The sequence below is a fragment of the Stenella coeruleoalba genome (assembly GCF_951394435.1).
Source record: "Stenella coeruleoalba genome assembly, chromosome: 7".
In the NCBI taxonomy this organism is placed as follows: domain Eukaryota; kingdom Metazoa; phylum Chordata; class Mammalia; order Artiodactyla; family Delphinidae; genus Stenella; species Stenella coeruleoalba.
Window position 1 is genome coordinate 97960538 of NC_137153.1, and position 19017 is coordinate 97979554.

The window sequence follows — 19017 nt, forward strand, 5'->3', positions numbered from 1 at the left end:
TGGCCAGCCCTGCAGCCCTGCACAGCGATCTGGCCCAAGGAAGCCTCTCACAGAATCCAGGATGGAATGGAGGCACTGGCACAAACTAACCACAGCCGGCCAGGAAAGCCCCGGCTAACGGACACGCCATGGGTCTCTCAGTGGCGTGGGCCTCAGCCTGCCTGCCAGCCAACTAGCGTCCCCCCACTGATTCTTCTGGAGATTGCTGAATCCAGAAAGCAGGCTCTCCAAGAGCAGCACGTGGCTTAGCTGAGTCAGGGCCACCTCCGTTCCCCACCCTGGTATTCGCAGCTCCCTGCGGCAGCCCTACTGGCAGGCCCGGGCTGTTCTCCACCTACTTTCCTAAGCCATCCCACTCAGCCAGGATAAATACCTGCAGTCCTGCCTCCGGCGCTAGGGGGAGACCTGTTGCCCCTTGAGAGGCCAGCAACTGGTGACCTGGACTGAATTCTAGATACCCACAAACCGCCACTATTCAGTCTACCATAACAACATAAAAACAGGTGTCAATCAGTGAAGCGTGGCACAGATCCCTCAGAACGGCCCGCTGCTTTCCGGCCTCACGGGAGGGGCAGAGGCCTCCAGAAGGATGGGGATCCACTCGGGGAGATCAGGTCAGGAGCTACTTACTGATCGGATTTGAACTATTTCCATGTTTTAACACCCAGCCATACCAGCTAAGTACGAGCCTGCTATCAGTAAATACCTCAGACAGCAGTCATCACGATCAGGTTTCATAATCTACGTCAGGTACGCAGCACAATGCCTGGCACACAGTAAGTGCTCAGTAAATGTTAGCTAGTACTATTGTTGTCAATAGTGACATGGTGCCTTCCAGGGGCCTGAGCTCTAATCTGAGTGGACTAATTCCACCAAAGGATGAGAGGTCCACCACCTGCAACTGCCTTTCTGCTGTCCCTTCAGGCAGCACAGATGCCCTGGCACACCTGTGTGCTGGCCCTCTTGGACGCCAGCTCTTCCTACCTTTCTCAACTTCTTCCACCCTTCTCCCTGGACTTGCTCTCACTCTCAGCTCCCTCAGAGTTAGAATTTATCTTCTGCAGTTGGTACTCTCATTAGAAATTTGGGTGAATATACCCATTCATCAAGCCCCCGGTTTGCCCAAAGAATAAATCGTGCTTCCCATTTCCTCATCTACATTTTATGTGCTTCAGCCAAGAACGCAGTGGATGCTTCCAACTGCCTGGGAGGAGGTCAGACACCCTGAGCCTAGAGCTGTGCCCTGGAGCCAGGCTCTGACAGTCGAGAGGAGTCTCCTTCTTGAAGATCAATTACTCTGAAGTGATTGGCCAAGCCTGGAAGAGGGTCTCAGGCCATACTCATCCCTGTGAGCTGACTGCTTATTGGCTCTAAGGCAACTGACTTCTCATGAAGCCCAGTAGATGCTGGCCTATTGGAATCCTCTCTACAAAGAAGAAGATTCCAGGCATCACTTGGTGCTAAGGGAACCGTTAAGTTGAGGTCTCCAATTACCCCATCATTTTTTTTCCACCTAATACTTAGAGTACCAATTCTGGGTCAGAACACTTGCCAGGCTTGGAAATCCAAACTCAGCGATAATAGCCACTGCTTATTAAGCGCTGCTATGTGCCACAGAGGGTGCTAGGAGCTTACGTCAACCCACCTATTGTATTAATAAAAAGATGCAGAAACTGAGGCTTACACAGGTTAAGTAACGTATAAATGGTGTTGCCAGGTCTTCAACTCAGGATGTCAAAGTCTTGTTTTGTTTTGTTTTTTCCCTACAGCACAATACTGCCTATGAATACAAACCAACCCCCTTGCACTTCCTTAGAAGTTTCTATCTAGTGGGACCACGTTCCATAATTAAATAACTGCCCCCTATTACCATCTGAACAAGGTGGGAGGAGCATGGAAAATAGAGGACCCCTCTCCTATGCCAGAGGACAAGAGCCAGGAACGTTCTCAGAGACTACCTGACTTAACCTCCCGCTGTGCGTATGGGGAAACTGAGTCACTGAGAGGGACAGAGACTCCACCAAGGCTTCACAGAGAGTATATAGAAGGCCTAGGACCGGAGCAGCCTCCTGCAGCCCAGCCCAAACAGCCTCTTGCCGCTGCCCCTTCCCACAGCCTGGGCTCCCAGGAAAGGGAAGAGTTGGGATTATGGTTGCTAGATTTAGCAAAACCCAAAACAGGGTGCCCAGTTCAGTTTGAATATCAGATAAACAACAAATAAATTTTTGTATAGCTATATCTCTAGCAATATTTGGCAACTTTGGTTGGACTGGATCCAGCTGGGCAGCCAGGGCTTTGGAAAGAGGCAAGTTGAAGGAGAGTGGCATCCACCCTTGGCTGACGTCCAGCTGATTATGTGAAATTCAGAGAAATGACCGAAGAAGCCGGAGTAGAAGACAAGGGAGAGGTCTGGGTGATGCATGATCGAATCCACAGCATCCGGCAGGGCAGAAGGTCCACATCACACAAAAACCCTCCAGGAAGGGAGCAGGGAATGGACACGGAACAACTGACAACAGGAGAACTGAGGAGATAGCACAGAAGAGGGAGAGGAGGACCTGGCCTGGATGAAGGGGACAGTTCTCAGAAGAAGCAGAGCTCTTCCAAGAAGTGGTGTGGTCACCAGGAAGACTGGGTAGTGATGGCGGGGGCATCCCAGGCAGAAGGAACAATTAAAAAATGCCTCCTGAATTGTTTATTCCCCATGTTAGCTTTCTCGGTGTTTGGTAGCTTTGCTGCAATGGAAAAAAAAATGCAAGATTTGGCTTCAGAATTTCCAGGCACATCAGTACCACCTCCCAGCTCTGTGACCTGAACATACTTACAGAGCATTTCTGAGGATTTTCCTGTGTAAAATGGGATTCATGGAGCTGTTGTTCAAACCGGATAAGAAAAAGAGGGTAGAAATTGATAAAATGCTGATATAAATGCTAGCTCTTATTGCAGTAAATGCTAAGTGTGTTTCGAATGAATGTTGTTTTCATGCTTCCTCTCTCTCCCCACCAAAACCACGCCAGGATCTTAAAGCAAATCCCATTCGTGAATCAAATCCTCTGCTGCTTTATCATTCCTTGCTCTTCCAGTTTAAAAGGAGAGTTAATTGAATGATTTGAGGCTACGAAGGGCCAGATCCCCCTGGGTCCCTGGTTTCCATCGTCATCTGGGGGAGCTGCTTTGGCTCTCAGCACCACACTGGGCACTATTAAATAATTTCCTGTAGCAGTAAGTTGTAGGAGATGGTCCCTCAGGGAATAAAATTTTGAGGATGAGGTCAAGCAAGGATTATCGGTGTTAAAAAGTAATTAAGTGAAGAGACAGGGGTGGGAGTTGAGACAATGGGGAGCCAGGGAAGAAGGAAGAAGGGAGGAGGAAAGAGAGGGAAAGGGGAGGAAGGGAGGGAGAAGAGTTAGGCTGTGCTGGGATCTGGTTACTCTCTGCCTGCAAGTTGGCATCTTTGGGATCTAAGGCAAATGATTTAAGCTCCCCGAACCATTTTTCTGATCTGTAAAAAGAACAGAACCCATTTACAGATGGGTTAAGCTGGTAATTATTGGAAAACATTGGCAAGTTTACTAATACTCATGTAATGCCTTATGGTACACATGGTACGTTCTGATCCATCATATTACTTGAATAGCAAATGACTCAAGTGGGCAAGACAGTGATTGTTATCCATGTTTCATACTGAGCTTCAAGGAGATCAATGATTTTCCCATTATCAACAGGCTGGTAAATGGCAACACTAACTGCTGTTGGACTAGGCACTGTTCTCTATGACCCTGGTTTCCACAGAGCATCTGCTGTAGGCCAGGCCTTGTGGTATGTGCTGAGGGTGAGGTCAGCCAAACCAACCTGGTCCCTGACTTCAAGGGACCTAATGTCTATTAGGGAAGACAGACATTAAGTAAATAACCATGCAACAAAATATGTAATTACATACTATGATAAAGGACACAAGGAAATAAAATAACTAAGTCTCATAGAGAGTAAAAGAGAGGGGAGATAACTGAGATGGGGAAGTGTACAGAGGAAGGCCTTTCTACTGAAAAAAAGTGTAGGCCAAGACTTAAAGTGTGAATCTGATTTAGCCAGACCCAGAATGAGGTATTCCAGGTAGAGGGAAGAGCATATTTGAAAGCCCTAAGTTACAAAACTGCAAGGACTCTTATAGTCAGAGTGTATTTTTTAAGGGGGAGAGAAATCTAAGATTAGGTGAAGAGTTAAAGGAAGGTAGCTCAGTGGCTTCACCTAAAAATCACTGGAGGGAGGTTTGAAAAAGTACCTGTGCTAAGGGCCCACAGGCAGAGATCATAACAGTTGGTCTGAAATGGGCTCTGGACAAAAGAATTTTAAAAAGCTCCCCAGGTGATTCTAATGTACAACCAAGGCTGAAAACCACCGGGCTAGGCCTTTAGAACAGGATAAGCTGTTTCAATATTCTCCTAATGGGAAGGCATTGAACATTGTTAAGCACAAGGTAAGACAACATCAGATTTGCATTTTTAGGTGATCACTCAGGATGCTGTATGGAGATCAAAAGTGAGGAGGTGAGTGAACAGACTTTCAATAGCCCAAATGGGATGTGGTGGCTGGGACTGGAGGGTTAGCAATGGAGATGGAGAAACAGGAGTCAAAATATACTTGGGAAGTAGAATCAATGGGTAATCTATTTGTGTAGGACTCCCAGAGACATGATTTCCAAGATTCTGGTATTTCTGAGATAATCGTCTGGGTAGATAGAGGTACCATTTATCGAGGCGGAGAAAACTGGACGAGAAGCAAGTCCAGTATTCTTTTGTATCTGTTAGATTTGAGATGTCTGGGAGACATCCAAATGGAGGTGCTCAAGGGGGTAGTTTGATATACAGTTCTGGAGCTCCAAAGAGGTCTGGGCTGGAGATGTAAATTTCAGAGTTGTCAGTGGGCTGATGATCTTTAAAGACCCATGTATGTCAATGACATTGTTTAGGGAGCACTAGAAGAATGAGGAGGAAAACCAGGAACTGAGTCCTGAGGATCCCCCATGGTTAAAGGATAGAGAGATCTAGAGAAGCTGATCTGCGTACTAAGGAAGGAGGGAGGGGGAAAAAAGTCTATGAGAATGAGGTGCAGCTGGAGACAAAGGACTGAAGCGTTTGAGGAAGGGGGCTATGATCAGAGGGGTCACCAAACGTGGTTAGGATGCCAAGTTAGACTGAAAGCTTACACATTCCACCAGGTATGGTGGCATGGAGGCTTTCAGTGACTTGTAAAGGAGCAGTTTGGATGAAGTGATGGGGACAGAGACCAGTGTGTAGTGTTCTAGATAGTGAATGGGTACCCTAGGACACAGCAATGCATTGATAGTGTTAAAAGATAAACTGAATCATATTAAAATTTTTAAGAGTTTATTTGTGCAAAAATTTATTTGAATCAGGCAGCCGGACCTGAAGCAGTCTGAAGCAGGGGGAAAGACTTTTATAGAGAAGATGTGGAAGCAAAGCAAGGAAATCATTTGATTGGCTATAGCTTAAGGGTTGCCTTATTTAGAAAAGCCTAGTTGCCTATTTGTGATTGGTTATCCTTAGGTTTTGATTTCTCAAACTCAAGGCATTTGGGGCTTGGGTTTTGGTTTGCTTATGTAGACTACTAAGGCATTAGAGTCACCTCAGTCTAATGACCTCCTTGTTTAATTAATTTAACCTGTAGGAGGCAATTGCATGTGAAAACAAAGAGTTCCATGGAGGCATGTTTATTGAAGCAGTGTTTGTATTTGCAAAAACACAAGAACAACTTAAATTTTCTTCTAGAGCACAATGGAAAATTAAACCATAAAGCTACAGAGTGAAGTGGTTAAGGGCAAAGACCCTGGAGCCAGACTGCCTGGTTCAAATCCTACATTTTCCACTTGCTTGCAGTGTGACCATGGGCAGTTACTGACCCTCTCTGTAAAAGGGGACTAATAATAGACCATCGACCTCATCGGAGTGTACTGAGAATTAAAGTAACTTAAAATATATAAAATAAGTTCAAATAAACATCTTGAATTAACAAACATCATTTTATAACTCAAAGGGTCTCAAGATAACTTTTATAACACCGTTTTACAGGTATGCAAACGACAGCTCAGTGAGGGGAAAGCGGCTTTTCTACTTCAGTAGAGGCTATGAGCCCAATCCCCAGCTGCTTCCAGTACAAAGCTCCTTCACCACACCCCTCTGCTCACAGACCACAAACTCAGGTCTTAGGATTCTGGTTCAATGCCTTGAGAAGGCAAAATGCTTAGGAGGTAACACAAATTCCATTTTCTAAAAATAAAATATCTTCAAACATACAAACTAGCATCAAACACTAACAAATGTAAAATGACATTCATGGGACATGGATCTCATCTATGGCCTACAAGAGTTAAATTAGGGGAAAAGAAGACTGGAAATGCGACACTGTTGTCCTTCGCATTGGGTTGGCCAAAAAAGTTCCTTCACTTTTAAAGTACAAATAAAAGACACTTTTTTCATTTTCACCAAGAACTTTATTGAGCAATGTATTTACCATTTTGTTCCACTGTCTTCTGCCATTTTCCAGGCAACTTCATAATTCCATCTTCCCAAAGCTTTTTATCTTTTTGAGCAAAGAATTGTTCTAAGTGCCTTTTACAGTCTTCCAGGGAATTGAAGTTTTTTCCATTAAGATAATTTTGTAAAGACCGAAATAAATGGAAATCCGAAGGTGCAAGGTCTGGTTAATATGTCAGATGAATCAGAACTTCCCAGCCAAGCTGTAACAGTTTTTGCCTGGTCATCAAAGAAACATGCGGTCTTGATGGAAGATGCGGTCTCCCTGATGGAAGATTATGCATTTCCTGTTGATTAATTTTGGATGCTTCTTGTCAAGTGCTGCTTTAAGTTGGTCTAATTGGGAGCAGTACTTGTTGGAATTAAACGTTTGGTTTTCCAGAAGGAGCTCAAAATAGAGGACTCCCTTCCGATCCCACCATATATGCAACATCACCTTCTTTGGATGAAGACCGGCCTTTGGTGTGGTTGGTGGTGGTTCATTTCGCTTGCCCCACGATCTGTTCCGTTCCACATTATTGTACAGTATCCACTTTTCATTGCCCGTCACAATTTGTTTTAAAAAATGGAACGTTTTCGTTACATTTAAGAAGAGAATCGCATGGAGAAATATGGTCAGGAAGGTTTTTTTCACTCAGCTTTTGTGGAACCCACACATCAAAGCGATTAAGAAAACCAAGCTGGTGCAAATGATTTTCAACACTTGATTTGGATATTTTGAGGATGTCGGCTATCTCCCGCGTGGTATAACGCTGACTGTTCTCAATTAATGTCTCAATTTGATCACTACCAACTTCAACTGGTCTACCTGACCGCAGAGCATCACCCAGCGAGAAATCTCCAGCACAAAACTTCGCAAACCACTTTCGACACGTTCGATCACTCACAGCACCTTCTCCATACACTGCACAGATCTTTTTTTGCGTTTCAGTTGCGTTTTTACCTTTCTTGAAATACTAAAGCATAATATGCCCAAAATTTGCTTTTTTCTTCCATCTTCAATATTAAAATGGGTAAACAAAAATTCACCAATTTTGGTAAGTTTTTAAAAAATGCATGCTGATACGACAGCTGTCACAATACAATCTAACAAAATTGTTTCGAATGAAGTAAAAGACAAATAAGCGCTACTAGAGCCATCTTATGGAAAAAGACCGAACGAACCTTTTGGCCAACTCAATAGTCACTTAAGGTTGAGAGCCTGCACACTGGTGACATGCTTGCTTGCTTTGTTTTTGTTGTTGTTAAAATATGAAGTAATCTGGGTTTAGCCTAAATCTAAGCCTTGTCTCCTCTTTCGTCATCCTCCTTTCACATTCCCACTGTTTATCCTACTTCCTGATTCTCCCTCCCAACCCCAGAGCCTCAGTTTTCATGTCTGGAGGTCAAGCAAACGTCTACCTTTTCTTCCTGGACTTCAATCCATGCCACATTGTTAACAGATAAATTCTTGTGCAAGGCCCATCTGCTCATTCCTCTTGCTGCTTACTCGCTTTCAGGGGCTCCCTATGCTCTTCAGAATGAGGTCCTTAGCATGGCAGGCAAGACCCTCTGTGACTCAGTGGGCTCCCACCTCACAAGATGCTATGACCCTCCTCACCTCCATCACAATTCCTCCACTGGGCTTTCCCGCCTCCCAACACTTGCCCAGGTTTCTCTCTCTGTCTTTCCCCTCTCCCTCCATCTGCATAGCTCCTGCTCAGCCTTCAAGATTCTAATCACACCTCCCAGCCCCAAGGAGGCCAACCCTTGGACCCTTGACTCTATCCCTCACCCACTCCTCCATGTGTTGGCTGCCCTTGTGGGCTCCGATAGCAGCACCCTGAGTTTGCATCTATCCTTTGCACTTATCACCCCCAATTATCAGTAGCTTGCCCCCCGTTCTCTCTCTCTCCCCCTTTCTCTCCACTACCCTAGAGGAACTCCTCTAGGGCAGAGACCATTTCTCTTGATGTCCCCAGCAAGTCTGGAAAGTGCTGCACATAGACATAAGAGACTAGATGCACAATTGAATTTTATTCCAGGATCCTGGAATTTGCTTCATAACTGGGAAAAAGCACAGAGGAAGTCATGGCTTCCCACTTTTCCTAGATTTCTAATTGTACCCAGTCAGGCACTGCACACATACTTGCTAGATGTTTCTGAGGTGCTAAGAAACTTGTTTTGTCTCTGACTGCACTTTTTAAAAAAAAGTCTGTGTTTATAAGATAGGAGGCTTCACGTTGTGTAATTCCACAGATATTATGCTGCTCACTAGTTACAAAAATAATTGAGGATGCCTCATAAAGCTGACTTAATTTCACAAATGAGTTGCACTCAAGTAAATATTTACTTCTAAATGCAATTTTGTTGAAAAGCCTCTTAGAACACTTTCATTAAGCTCACATGACGTATAGGCTGTGTAGCTATTAAATCATTACTTAGAGAGATGATAATTTTAAATAAAGAGAAACATATGCTTTCAATGCATCAAACACTTTTTAGGGCTACCTACTTACATGCCAAGTCTTGAGGTGACCACAATACCTTTGATTTCTTTATTTTTCACACACACACACACACACACACATACGTTTCATAGGCAAGTCCAAAACAAAGCCATGATCTCTTACCTTCTCTCCAGCTCACTGCTTTAACCCTGGTCAACTGCCACTTACATGGGTCCTTGCAGTAGAGTTTAACGTCTCCTAATTCCACTCTTGTCATCCTTCATCCCCTCTTCTGCACAGCAGCTAAGTGAACTCTGTAAAATCTGAAACACATTATAACACTCACTTGTTTAACACCTTCCAGTGACTTCCCAAGTTACTCAGAATAAAATCCAAGCTCTTCACCTTTGGCGAGAAACCCCACCTGACCCAGTCACTGCCCATCTGTCCCACTCCTGACACACAGCTATCCCCTTGAGCTCTCTATGCACTGGCAGTTCTCTCTGCCTTGATCACTCAAGCCGGTTTGGGTCTCACCCCAGGAATTCTGCAATCACTGTTCTTTTACCAGTCTTTGGCATGGCTGACACCTTCTCATCATTCAGGCCTCAGTCAGAATCACTTCCTCTCAGACAGCATCCCTTCCTTCCACTCGCTCCATCACATAACTCTATTTTATTTTCTTCACGAAACCTACCTCTCTGTGTTGCGATTTAGCTTTTGCTTCTCTGCCTATTTTTTGGTTGACCTCCTCCTCCTACCACTCCCTTTGAACAAATATCTCCATGAGAAGGAGGGTCTGGCTTGGCTTGTTCACAGCAGTATCCCCAGGGCTTAGAATGGGTCCTAGTCCATTGCAGATGTTCAACAAAATGTGTTGAATGCATAAATTAGGACACAATCCCTACCTGAAAGATCACTTATTTGTAAAATTAGATTGAACGTGGGACAATCTGGGATATGTGCTGTTATGGGTGAAGAAGTCCTAGAGCTGTCTCTTCTTCAGTGTTGACACCACCTTTTGATTATAATCTGAAGAGTCCCGCCTCCCTCTACTTCATTTTCCACAGTGCAGTGAGTGCTCTGTCCTATACTCATGGCCTTTAAAGATAACGTATTAACTCAGCAGCACCCATATAAGGTATTTCAAGTTCTGGTTCTAGCCAAGCTCAGTGGTTTCACTCCTTGCCCTCTTCCCCCAAGCATCCTTCAGTCCTCTGAAATCAAAACACTTGCAGACGCCAGTCACCTTAGCTTTGCCTTTCCTCCATGTTTTAACACCTTATTCTCTCTGCCTCCAATTCCATTCTCCATTTCTTAGACTGGCTGACTCTTATTCCTTGTTCAAGGCTCAGTCCAGATGACTGCACTTCTAGAAAACCTTTACTGTTTCTCCCTTTCACTTTCTACCCCAGGCTGGGTTGGTGCCTCCTCTTTGCTCCTGTAGTTCCCTGTGCTCAGCTCCAACCTAGGACTCATCCCATCTGACTGTTTTTGCCTTTTTATGTCTCTGCTTTTGCCACCAGGCCAGGAACTGCAAGAGACAGTCTGATTTATCCGATTTATCACAGAAGTCTCAGTGCCTAACATAATACACAATAAATATTTACAGTATAAGTAAATGAACTAACGAGCACATAGAGTAAAATTTCCAGGGGCCAGGAAGAATGGTACACTGAGAAGAGAGGAGGTCAAATGGGGGAGGCTTCCAGAAACAAGCAGTGTAGCTCTGTAGTCACTTATGAGCAATTCCAAACGCAAAAGCTCCAAAACCAAGTCTTTTCTTATTAGGTGGCAAAACTTCACTTGATCCATTTAGTATCTTAATTTATTCCACTTGGCATGAGTATTCTTATGCTTTGCTGTAAAACATTAGTGCAATTGAATGCAGGGTGCTGCCCTAGACTCCACTGGAGATATTTTGTAATATAAGAATATAAACTCTGTTACCTTTCTTAAATCCAAAAAGGTTCTGGACTCAAAGGGTTTTAGGTAAAGGATTATGGCCCAGTATTTGAACTGTCCTAAAGGATGGATAAGATCCCAGTAGACAGAACTGTGCAGGAAGGAACAGAATGTACAAAGGAAAAGCAGCAGGTATGTTAGTAATGGTGATTTGTCTGGGGTTATCTGAGAGAAGAATGTCTAAGTTGACAGGAAGATAATATGGAAAGATGTTTGGGTCTGATGGAGTCCTTGAATTCCAAGCTAAAGAGACTGAACTTTACAGGTGATGGGAAGTCAGCAAAGGATTTTTAACAGACAAATGAGGTCAGGTAAAGCATCTCTGATATTCTGGAAACAACCTGTACTCGTCTTAATTATGTGGCATTTAACTGTTCTGAGCATCAGCTGTTTCACCTGAAAGCTGGGGATAATTTAAAATGAAATAAAATGAAGAATGCATGTGAAAATGTTTTCTAAGCTGTAAAGTTCTTTCAAAATATAAAGTGTAATTATTATTAACTGACAATGAAAACTGAAGGATGGATGGGCAGGGTTTAGGGGTTCAGTGTTGCATATGCTGAGTTTGTGGGATATCTAAGAAGCAACAGCCAATTAACCAGGTGGAAGCCACAGGAGTTGGTGCCTAAAAGCAACTATGAAATTTATCATAAAGATGCCCCTCATAAATATTAAAAGGAAGTGAAGTGTTCCCTGTTGCATTTACATTAACTGAGACATTGTATTTAAGTTTCTTTTGAGAAAGGGGTAAGGAAGTAAATATACAATCTTTGAGAGGATGTGTCATTAAGAAGCTAGAAGAGTGAAAACGTCAGCCCATTCATGCAGAGGGCCTTGTTGCTAAGTCATTCGCATTTTATGGAAAAAAAAAAAGATACTATGGGAAGTCACTGGATACATAGACACTGCTGGGATTTGTCTTTGGATTTTTTTTCTCCTAAATGAAAGGACTGTGGGTTTGTTCTGCGTCTGAACTTTCTTTTCCCCCAAATTCTTTTTTTATCTTCCAAACTACATCTCTGAGAACACACTGAAATTTAATAGACTGTAATAACTGGAAGGACCATTATATTTCAATCCTCAGTCATTTTGTAGATTGAGACTGAGGTCCAGAGATGGGAAGTTACCTGCCCATCATCGCACCATTAGTCAGTATAAGGACCATTAGTCGTGGTCCAAAGGCCAGCCAGAGCCTTTTCCATTTACAACAGTGACAGAATCTATTGCAAGGCTGGAGACAATGGCATGAACCTGGACAGAGAGAAGCAGATTGTGACAACCATCCTTCTCATTTGGGTACTCAAATACAGCAGGAATTACCCCTGAGGTGGTCACCAAGCTATTTAGAATACATTTAGCCAGATTGTTCTGGAGAAACACAGTGAAGGCTGGGAGAGGTGGCCAAAGGAAGACAGAAATGGGCAATTGAAGGATGGCTCAGAAATTGAAAGTCTGGCTTTGGTTTTGAGTGTTTTTCTCTTAATGCATCTGACTGTTATGGAAGAAAGTGAACAGAAATGCATCTGTGTGTTTATTTTTCTCACCCAATCTCCTTTTAAAGCCATGATGAAAGAAAGTCTACCACATGTGATTGGGCACTTTGAGTATGCCCTCCAGGTTACATAAAAGTCAGCGCTGAAACCAAGCTATTATTAGCACCATGCTTTCAACAGCTAGACCACTTATAACCAGCCCTTTCTGCAAGTGTATTTGTTTCCACATATTATATACATGACATACCCCCTCACACTTTATACATATGTGTATATATATTTTTTTCAGGATGTACAATCATTCATTCATTCCATCAATATGCATTTACTGAAGCATCCTGGGTACTGAGAATTCAACAATGAGTAAGTCACAGAGGAATATTTACTCTGCGGTATTTCCACTTTGAAGAATCTTGGAGGTTTTTCACTGTTAGATGTTTGTATTGTTTTATTTTGCTTTCAATCACCTTGATGGGATAATAGAATTGAACTTCTAGCTACCTATTGCTCTTTATTTCTTCACTAGGAGTGTTCTTTGGGGGCATTTCATGATTAGATTCCTCAATTTGCTCAGGGATGGTTTAAGTTTTAATTTTTCCAAATTGTTTTATCAGAGCTATAATGAATCTTTATTCCTTCATGAAAATACAGTCTCTTGTGAAGCTTTTCCTGCCCTTGCCCTTCTCAATATTAATCATTAATAATTTCTTCTTTGAGGCCCCCATAAACACCCCTGACATGGCATTTCTCTCATTTGATTAAGCTGTATTTGTTCCCATGTCAGTTGTGAAGTTTAATTTCCTTCTAAGCTCCAAGGCAGAGCCCAGGGCCTGGCACATAGTGGATGCTCATAAATGTAGCCCTCAATAAACTTAATCAGGCACAAATGTATTTGTCCTATTGAAGTCACTGTCTAATTCAAAAGAACACATCAGATGGTCTGGAAGACAGACATATCGTGCCAGCCTGTTAATCACATCAAATTGTGGAGATATGCCCTGCCTTGGTAAAACAACCTCATGGAGATGTATGACCTAGCAGCTACTGACGTTCTGAACCCTACTCTCAGTCAACATGGGGAGGACCCAAAATGAGCCCCACATCTGAGTGAATGGAAGGATGTTAATGAGTGGCCTGGATGAACTAGACAGGCCTGGTTTGCTTCATATTCAGCCTGATCCAGTTTCCATGCATCTTAGAAAAATAAGGACAAATATTTAGGCAATGATGCAATCCAAATAAAACAAAAACGTTTTGTGATGTATGTGGGGATCGGTGAAGGAGCATATAGAGTACATAGCAAATGCCTGCCTGGGGAATCGTTTCAGGGAGAAGCTAGATGTCTTGGAAGATTTGGCAAGAAGACAGCTGAGAGCTGTGTGCAGCCCGTCAATGCATCCTGATCCCATTTCTCATCTTATATAATACAGTGGAAGTGAGGCCCTTGACTTCCTCACAGAGGAGAGCAAGGCTCACAGGCGTGAGTGTGGATCACTTTGGCACTGCTTATTATTGCTGCCACTACTTATGCTTCTAGTAAAATCCACAGCCTGTCAGTCGGTGTACCATCTCACAAGATGAGGTCTCACCTGTGAGCAGTATATGCCCAATCTAACATTTCATTATCTTTTTATTAAAGTAAATTTATTTATTTATTTTTGGTTGCATTGGGTCTTCGTTGCTGCGTGCGGGCTTTCTCTAGTTGTGGCGTGCGGGGTCTTCTCTTCGTTGTGGTTCATGGGCTTCTCATTGTGGTGGCTTCTCTTGTTGCGGAGCACAGGCTCTAGGCGTGTGGGCTTCAGTAGTTGTGGCACGTGGGCTCAGTAGTTGTGGCTTGCAGGCTCTAGAGCACAGGCTCAGTAGTTGTGGCGCACGGGCTTACTTGCTCCACGGCATGTGGAAACTTCCCGGACCAGAGATCGAACCTCTGTCCCCTGCAATGGCGGGCAGATTCTTAACCACTGCACCACCCGGGAAGTCCACATTTCATTATCTTTGACATGGTAAATGTTAGGGACCTGAAATGCATCTGGGAAGCAACAGATGAATCAGACACATATTTCTCCATCAACTCACTGTTTATTCACTCTGGTTCATTCTAACACAGGGGGAAAAATCTAAAAGGCAACCAAACAAAAGAGATCCTCACTCTTCTCCTCACCCATTCTGTTGCACTTTTACAGAAGCCATGAGTGAAGGAGATGAGGGGCTAGAAGTATATTTTCTTGACTGCAAGAATACACTGAGATGTTTTCAATGGTGGATTAGAGCAGTAGGCATGTGGCAACTTATTTTTTCTCCTAACTGCTAGTCTTTTTCTAAAATTTTGTAAATGTGAAATATGGCATATGAACATAAACAAAGAGGTTTAAACCTGTAGGCAAAGAGTCTGTAAAACGTCGTTGGATACTCATTTACCACTACTCAGTCAAGGGATGAGAACCAGCATCTTAGGAGGAGTCCTTCCTAATCATGATGTCTGCCCCCCACGTTTGTAAAAGTTCTACCCTCTTTCTTATGGTAGTGATTTTTTTCTTTATTGGAGTAAAATTGCTTTGCAATGTTGTGTTAGTTTCTGCCGTACAATGAAGTGAATCAGCTATATGTATACCTATCTCCCCTCCCTCTTGGACCTTTCTCCCCTCCTTCCCCCCCATCTAGGTCACCACAGAGCACCAAGCTGAACTCCCTGTGCTATACAGCAGGTTCCCACTAGCTATTTTACACATGGTAGTGTATTTATGTCAAACCTAATCTCCCAATTCGTCCCACCCTCCCCTACCTCCCCATGTCCATTCTCTACGTCTACATCTCTATTCGGGCCCTACAAGTAGGTTCCTCTGTGCCATTTTTCTAGATTCCACATATATGTGTTAATATACCTATTTGTTTTTCTCTTTCTGGCTTACTTCACTCTGTATGACAGACTCTAGGTCCATCCACCTCTCTACAAATGACCCAGTATAGTTCCTTTTTATGGCTGAGTAATATTCCGTTGTATATATGTACCACATCTTCTTTAACCATTCATCTATTGTTGGACATTTAGGTTGTTTCCATGTCCTGGTTATTGTAAATAGTGCTGCAAGGAACATTGGAGTACATGTGTCCTTTTGAATTATGGTTTTCTCAGGGTATATGCCCAGTAGTGGGATTGCTGGTCATATGGTAGTTCTATTTTTTTTAGTTTTTTAAGGAACCTCCATACTGTCCTCCATAGTAGCTGTATCAATTTACATTCCCACCAACAGTACGAAAGGGTTCCCTTTTCTCCACACCCTCTCTAGCATTTATTGTTTGTAGATTTTTTTGATGATGGCCATTCTGACCTCATTGTAGTTTTGATTTGCATTCCTCTAATAATTAGTGATGCTGAGCATCTTTTCCTGTGCCTCTTGGCCATCTGTATGTCTTCTTTGATGAAATGTCTATTTAGGTCTTCCGCCCATTTTTTAACTGGGTTGTTTGTTTTCTTGATATTGAGCTCCATGAGCTGTTTGTATATTTCAGAGATTAATCCTTTGTCCATTGCTTCATTTGCAAACATTTTTTCCCATTCTGAGGGTTGTCTGTATGAATTTGCTTATATTCATTGTTTAACCATTTTCCTATACCTCCTGAAACAATATACTCTTTGTCTGTTTTAAAACTTTATATAAATGGACTCAAGCTGTATGTATTCTTTTGAGTCCGAAATCTTTTACGCGACATAATGTTTTTAAGATTCATCTGTGATGTTGCATGTATCTGTAATTGATTTGTTTTTATTGCTATGTTATATCTCATTATATAAATTCTCTATGACATATTGATCCATTCTATGATTGATGAATGTTTACATTGTTTCCAATTTGGGGCTATTTTCACCAAGAATAATATAAGTATCAGTGTTGTAATTTCCTAGTACATATGTGCACACACTTCTTTATGGTATATACTGAGAACAGAGATTGCTGGACAAATGGTTGTATGTATCTTCAACTCTGATAGGTATGGAAAAATGTTTTAATATAACAAATATAGTATCTTTAATAATAAAAAGCATTTTACTTTAAGGAGGGGAAATATACTAAAAAGTTTTAACAGATGACCCATGCTTAATGTGGAGATGTATCACAAAAAGAAAAGTATTCACAAAGTCACTATGCCTATTTTACCTTGAAGCCAGTGGATTTCCTTTATTGTGATGATTCCCCTACCCTCTTATTCCAGGGGTTTAGGAATGGAAATGGCGGGGGTATGAAATAGGACATGTACCTATGTTTGTTACTTAACTGAGAACATGTATTTTCCAGACAGGATGAAATTTTCTGTAATTTAGTAGAAAATAGCATTAGCCTTCCAGTACTCATTCTATACTGAAGGTTCTGGAAAAAAATAATAAAGGCATTGAAAAACATGACAGGTGGGAAATGTTTGGGAAAAATGAGATGAGGGCATGTATTTTGGAGAAGAGATAACTCAGAAAAATATGATCCCAGCTCTCCAGTCTCAGAAAGGTCTCAGCAGGGAGAAGCAAACAGAGGTCTACATAGCACGACTTTGAAAGAAATATATGCATTTATTTGACAAACATTGTAGAGTGCTAAATGGGTGCCAGGCATTCTTCTAACCCCGAGTAGGGGTCTCACAGAGGCAGATGTCTGATGACTTTTCCAGCAGGCTGCATAGACTGCCTCATTAGATGAGAACCTTTGTCTCTGGAGGTACAGGGGCTCAGAGAATGCTTCCTGAACTGTGCAGAGTAATTCACACACAGGGCACAAGATCTGTTCTGCCCTTACTAACTTTGTGACAATGGGCAAGTAACATCTCTGGGTCTCATTTTTATCATCTATCAAAGGGGAAAGGATGGTTAATAATAGTTCCTTCCTCTTAGGGTTCTTGTGAAAATTCTGTACGTGTGTGTGTATGCACATGTATATATATGTGTGTGTGTGTGTGTGTATAATACTTAGTATGATGCTCGACACAAAATATATACTCAATATATCAGCTGTTCTGTTTGTTTTTGTCGTTATACGAGATGCCCTCAAAGGTAACTTCTGATGTTTGTATTCTGTATTTCCACTGAAGCAGTGAGCAGAGCACAGATTTCTCTGACAAAGACTGTGATCTACTTCCCGGATGCTCCATTTATGAGCTGCATGAGCTTAGGCAAGTTACAACCATTTTGAGCCTGTTCCCTCATCTGTAAAAGAAGAATAGTCAGGACTTCCCTGGTGGCGCAGTGGTTGAGAGTCCGCCTGCCGATGCAGGGGACACGGGTTCGTGCCCCGGTCTGGGAAGATCCCACATGCCGCGGAGCGGCTGGGCCCGTGAGCCATGGCCGCTGAGCCTGCGCGTCCGGAGCCTGCGCTCCACAACGGGAGAGGCCACAACAGTGAGAGGCCTGCGTACCAAAAAAAAAAAAAAAAAAAAAAAAGAAGAATAGTCATAGCCCTGCTAAATGATAGCTGGAGTGATCAATGGGGTAAGTGATGTAAAAAGTGTAGCGTGAGCCCTAAGAGCCAACTGGCCTGGGTGCTCTCCTTGCTCCTAGGCGAACTACCTAATTCCAATGAAATTCCATTTTATTTGGGTAAAATCAGGTTAACAATACCTGCCACAGTTTAACACAGATAAAGTCCTCGGCGTGGGCATGATCTGTAGAAAGGCCTCAAAGCCTTTCTTGGCTCCTGTTGACTTTTCTGTGAAATGGAGAAAGTGATGTCAGTCTTTTCTGACTCATAAGATTCTTGTGAGGATCCAGTAAGATAGTGGATATAAAACTACTTTTTAAACTATAAAGTGGCATAAAAATAAATTTTTAAATTAGCAAGAATCTAAATTAGTAAGCCCGGATTTATATTGCCTAGTTTTATTTTATAAAAATGACTATTAATAAATGCTCTTTTAACATTCAAGATCCTCCTAAACAGAATATTCACTTACTCATTCGACAGTTATTCAATGAGTATATTACATCAGAGTATTTTCCTAATAGAATTCCTTTTTAAAATTATTTTGATCTTGTCCAAAAGATGATTTTATGGCAATTACTGGAGAAAGACAGATACAAAAATAAACAAGGAAAGAAACTGGGATTAAGTAAAAATAAGGGCAAAAAATAAAATGACGCCAGAGGTAAGATTATTCCATGAGAACTAAGATATAATTCTATACGCTGATGAGATAGGCTATATGTTTTACTCACAGGAGACAATGCAAAGAGAAAAGCAATTTCTTACTGTTTTTCCAAGTGTCATCCATTGACCCTGCATCAGAATAACCAGGGGTGCTTATTTCCTTTTCCCATCACCTGACCACCTGAATTTCCACACCTGCTCATTGTGTCTCTGAATATTTTACAAAAGCCCTAATGGCTATGTAAAGCTGTCCTGCTATTTGAAATTAAGGATGTGGGGAGTGGTATACACAGATACTCTTGGCAAAACTCTTTTGGAAAATAATTTAGCAAAAGTGGTAAAAAAGTTAACAACCAATATTCAGAATTCTTAAATTTCTTCTTAAGAAAGTGATTCATTCAAAACAAAAACAAAGGCCAAGGAATAAATATGGTCATTGCAATTCTGT

At 42.3% G+C, this 19017-nt stretch overlaps 1 long non-coding RNA gene across 2 annotated transcripts in view; it reads right to left on the reverse strand.

Annotated features, from left to right (window-relative positions):
• Positions 1-19017, reverse strand: part of LOC307189488 — a 615258-nt gene that overhangs the window by 16601 nt on the left and 579640 nt on the right. Inside the window, exon 5 of one of the 2 annotated variants that reach the window (XR_013829198.1) lies at positions 9167-9306. This is a non-coding gene — a long non-coding RNA (uncharacterized lncRNA). Of the gene's footprint in view, positions 1-8917; positions 9307-19017 lie in introns of those variants that run through there. The other variant, XR_013829199.1, reaches the window with a different exon arrangement.